We start from the raw sequence: 4,891 nt of genomic DNA on the forward strand, positions 1-4,891 counted from the left end.
AAAGTTCCTATTGGCATGTTCTTACATAGAAAATGATAGCTTCTTTTTAATACTTCATTGCTCATTGCTTATTGTTTACTCATCTGTACTCTGTGTGCACTGCTTAGTGTATCGAGCTGGCCAACGTGCTCAACAGGCTAGGAAAACAGGTCTCCTTATACTTGAATGGTAACCGCTAACCATATTAGATTCCTAACACAAATCCTTTAATTTGAGGCTGTGTGTGAATTAGTGGGCCATGCCCTACCAGGGCCGCGATTTTTAAAAAAGAAAGATGTAACACTCAAAGGATAGACTTATGCAGACAAATTCTCACTAGAATGGCACGAAACGATTCAATTTTTTTTTGTTTATGGGAAGTGTAGATGTCCAAGCTAAGGTAAACAAAGCAAGACAATCAACTTAAGATTGTCGAGAAGCTTAGGTAAGGTCTGCATCAATAATCCTAGAGCCAGGATGCCAACCAAACTGTGCCAATATGCAAGGATCAATCCAAGTTATCCAGTTTGTAAGGCTGAATGAAATTTGGGGCCGTATAATGGGGAAAGATTCACTATGAAAAAAAATCTCAATAATAATGGAATCTAAAGGACTTGAGTTCATTAACAGGGTCAATGAAGTTCTCCATGAAATCTGTGAAAGGGTCAAACTGACCGAAAAGACTTGTCATCTAAATGACCAACATCCCATTTTCTAAAACCATGGCCTTGAATGCTTAGAATGATGGGTTCATGCTCTCTATATACTCACATTCTTGTTTGTTTCAATAAGAACAAAGGTCAGTCATGAGCTTATCAAGCTTGGCACCTTGCTGTTGAAGGATAATTTACATTCCCAGCAAACATCAATTAATGCTTGGTCTGCATTGCCTATTCCTAGACTTGTTATCTCGAAAAAATCAGATCACTGATCTCCCTCTTTCCAACCCTCTACTTTCACTTTTTTAATGCATACATCTACTCCACGTGTGAATGGTGAATCTCTTCATTTACAGTTCCAGTCCATTTTCCAGTTGTAAATGGCTCTTGAACACTTAAATTGTGTGCACTTTCAACAAGGGGTTTTGTGGAAACTATTCACAAGCATGCTTGAAAAGACAAATTGTCCTTTCAATTTTTTCTTTGACAATGCTTATTTCGAAATCTGAAAATGAAGATTGTTTTAGATCTACTCAGTATATAGATTTGGATGCACGTATGGCTGTCCCCCATGCACCTTGATGGTTCATTCTTTTGGGGGTCCAAAGGCACGCTATTCCTGCCAAACTAAACAAAAGGGGATGTACCTCTACCTAGTTTACTGTTACACTAAAAAACATCCACCACCAAGTTAGTTTTACATTGAAAAAGCATGCACTACACACTTCAAAATATCAAAAGTTCTGTGAACCTCGAAAACAATGATGTTTTAAAAGTCAATGAGAGATAAAACTGGAGTTTAGAGCAGACCTAATGTGATTATTAAGAATATTAAGGAAAAACTAGAAAAAAAAGAGTGAGAAAAAAATATAATAAAAATTTCGGGCTATGGATAATTGGAGAATATAAAACAACGTTTAGTTCCTGTGGAGGCGGGTCAGAGTCTCAGGCTAGGCGAGGAGAAGTACATGGACACATGTTCACATGGTTTTGCACATGAAGGGCTCTACCACTCACAGTAACGACAAAGACTACCTGGGTGAGCTCTGTTAGGGCATAGACTTGCAATATATAACAATTTAGCCTCCTTGTTTTTTAAGCATTTCATTGTGTTTGTTCCTCTTTGATTCGTCCGTTCTTTTTTTTTTTTCTTTTTGGCTTTTAATAGATATTCTGACTTATTTTTTACAGAAATCCAATCAACAAATCATTGGCTTTGCTTAATAATGATGGTGGTTGGTTGCTCAGAAATTAGACTACTCTATATCTTTATGCATGTTTGAGAGACTATTTTCAAAGTGAAACACTAGTTATTAACTAACTTAATACCAGCTAAGAAGATACTAACTACTTCATCAATGATGGGGCATTCAAAGAGAATCCAATGCGCCTTGTCGACAAAACATTGCAGCGATAATGATAGGATTATTATGATGACAGTGCTAAGAATATAAAGTTCAAATGGACATGATGCCAAGTTGTACATTGCAGTTTTCTGGTTTTCTCAACTAAATTGATTTATGGCTTGGCAAAAGAAAGTTGATTTCTGATCACCTATTGTCATAAGATAAGATAAATTTAGTTCAGCAAGATTGTAAGAGTTCTGCTATATACAATTACTTTTATGTACTCTTTACACACTCTATTGATGTGATTCACCATTTAGCAAAAGCAGTTATTTTATATTAAAAAAGAGTGTCGCAACCAATCAGTAGAGTTTTTGTTCTATTATCCTTCTAACCCTGTTTCAACTTTAACAAACTTTACAATTTCATACATAAGTAAATGTTCTTTAAATACTTTAAATATTCTTAATATTATTAATAGAATTTATTTAATCAGGAAGTAAAGTGGGAGATCCCAATCTCCATACTACAAAGCAATTACAAGAGTGATAAATGTGAGTATCCAAGGGCATTTTGGGACTACTGGAGGCTATAAAAGGAGGAGATGCATGTATGGCTGTTCCCCATGCACAAGCTGTCTTCCCTCTCATACATCAATCCACACACGCTTTCTCCATAGATATAGCAATCGGGTTTGAGGGAAAATAATAAGAAATGGTGTCCAAAGTAGAAGAAGCTATGAAGGGGAAGCAGCAGCAGCAACAGCGACCTCCACAGCAGCAGTTGCAGAAGCAAATAATGCAGTGCAACAAAGGAAAATCAAGCAAGTTCAAGAGAAGCAGCTCCAATCTTGAAGAGGACGGCGTCTCCTCGGCCATTCTCCTGCTTGCTTGCATCGCCTGTGCTCCCTCATATGCATAGACACATTTTCATAAATAGCCAGAAGATGTCCTGGCAGTAATTCCTTAATTTGCATCCTCGTATTAATAGGAATATAGATAGGCATATGGTTAATTAGTTGCCAAAGCTCCTTCCTCACCTATTTTCTTACCTGTTCTATCTTCATTAAACCTTTCAGCTCTAGCTCCTTGTTGTATGAATTCAAATCTTATTTTAGTAACTACTACCCTATATATTTGTCTTCTTACATTTTCAGTGAACTTTTAATTTTCTACATATGAAGAAACTGAAGTGTCATTAACCACCAAAGCATGGAAGATCAGTTATCAGAGCAGAAAGTAGTAAAGACTAGCATCTGTATCTCACTTTTGAAGCTTTAATTCAAGAATCATAGATGTGTGTGCCAAACAACAAGAAGACTTTAACCTTACAAACCCATTAAGACGAGCCAAATATGCATTTCAGTCGAACTAAAGAACTACTCCTGACAGTTAAAACCTTAATTGACACCGGGCAGTTCTAAAATTGTTCAAGCTTAAAGCATAAAATGGTAAGCAGAAAGGCAATTCAGAAAAGAAAAAATCCAATACTTTCCAAAGATCAAGTCCACAAGTTGGGCTTATATTGTTGAAGAAAAAACAGAGTTATGAAAATTCTGCATGAAGAAGCAAAATCCCAATTATTGGATAAAATCAAGGTACGAACTAAGTTTGGGATTTGGTCACAAATCTAACTCAAATAGGAATTAAAATTACTGCAAAAAAACAGAAACATAATATTTTCTAAAGTGGCATATACAACTTAAAAATATTGAATGAGAGGGAAAACGGTGTATTTTGAGTTCAAAACAATGGCCACAGGAAGGGCACATTCATCCCTCACCGGGTTGGGCCCGGTCTGATTATCAGAGTTGAGAGTCTAGTGTTAAAAGGCTTGACGAATGGAGAGGAGAGAGCTCAGGCCAGCACAGGAAAGGACGAGACAGCCCCTACTTGGGCATCTCTCCTACACCGCATTGAATTAGGGATGAAAACTAGCCTATTGGTGCGGTTTTTCGTCCAAAACCGAAACCGTACAGATGGATGAAAATGATACAAATTTCGACCGAAATCAGTCGGAAAATGGAGAGGAAACCGTCGTCCTCGGTCTCAGCATAACTCCGGTCGGTTTGTCAATGTTTTCGGTTGCTGTGTGCGCTGTGAGAGAGAGCGAGAGAGGGCGATGAAGCCGAGGTGAAGCTGCGATGAGTGAGATTTTTGAGAGAGAGAGAGAGAGAGAGAGAGAGAGAGAGAGAGAGAGAGAGAGAGAGAGAGAGAGAGAGAGAGAGTTGGCGACAGAGGTGGCCTTGCGTGACTGTGTGCGCCTTGAGAGAGAGAGAAAGAGAGAGAGAGTGAGAGAGAGAGGAGGGGGGCGGTGGCAAAATGTTTGAAAGTAAAGAACAGAAACGGGGAAGAAAAGGAAGAGAACCTGCGCTATGTTAACCCTAGGGTTAAAATGGCGCCGTTCCTTTTATTATTTTTTTCAAATAATAAGTCCTAAAACGATGTCGTTTCACTTCAGTTTAAGTGAAACGGCGTCGTTTCATATTTGTATAATTCAAAAAGAAAAAACACTTAAACCGTTTCATATTTGAAACGACATCGTTTCATATCAGTCGGTTCAGTGGTCCGACCCAGGTTCAAACCGGGACCGAACCGCTGGACATCAGTTTTGAATAAAATCCACCGTGTGCCGACCGGTTCTACTCCGGTTCCGATCTCCGGTAGCCGGTCTGAATTGGTTCCGGTCAGTTTTTTGGTATTTTGTACAGCCCTACATTGAATAACTAGATACTTGCCAAGATCTCATCTCTAACAAGGGGCCTGCATTAAAATGCGACATGATGCTGCCCTTAGACAAGGCCCGAAATGTGTTGAGAGCATCTGATAGGAAATATTGCATAAAATGCGACAAGGCGCTACTCCCAAACACAAAGGCTCGACATGGGTTGTGAGTTCTGACAAAGGT

Source organism: Carya illinoinensis, chromosome 11 (genome assembly GCF_018687715.1).
Source record: "Carya illinoinensis cultivar Pawnee chromosome 11, C.illinoinensisPawnee_v1, whole genome shotgun sequence".
Classification (NCBI taxonomy): domain Eukaryota; kingdom Viridiplantae; phylum Streptophyta; class Magnoliopsida; order Fagales; family Juglandaceae; genus Carya; species Carya illinoinensis.